Source organism: Elephantulus edwardii, unplaced genomic scaffold (genome assembly GCF_000299155.1).
Source record: "Elephantulus edwardii isolate Elephantulus edwardi_28Jun2011 unplaced genomic scaffold, EleEdw1.0 scaffold00061, whole genome shotgun sequence".
NCBI lineage: Eukaryota > Metazoa > Chordata > Mammalia > Macroscelidea > Macroscelididae > Elephantulus > Elephantulus edwardii.
Genome location: NW_006399811.1, coordinates 14,228,944 through 14,229,472, shown reverse-complemented (window position 1 = coordinate 14,229,472; position 529 = coordinate 14,228,944).

Below are 529 nucleotides of genomic sequence, written 5' to 3'. Positions count from 1 at the left end.
TGGACATATTGTAAGGAGAGACAGGTCTTTAGAGAGGGACATCATGCTGGGTAGAGTAGAGGGACAGCGCAGGAGGGGAAGACCCTCTATGAGTTGGATTGATTCAGTGACTGGGGTAATCGGGATGGGTGTGTCAGAGGCAATGATATTGGCACGGGATAGAGCATGGTTTAGGGCTGTTGTACAGAGGGTCGCTATGAGTCGCAAATGACTCAATGGCACACAACAACAACAACAACAACAACAACAACAACAACAACAACAACATATCTCATTACAAGAACCCAATTTGTCTATTTTATTAGCAAGTTCCAAAACTTATTTACTTAATTTCTCATAAGGACTATCATCCTGGATTATATTGCTCAATTCCTCCAGAGTTGGAGGTAGAGGAAATTCATCCTCCTTTGTATCAGATTCACTATCATCTTCTGAAGAGGTTTTTTTCTTTCAATTTTTCAGACATCTCTTCTTCCAACCATAATGATTTTAAAGCTAATGAGATCAAATCACAAAGTAACCCAATCAA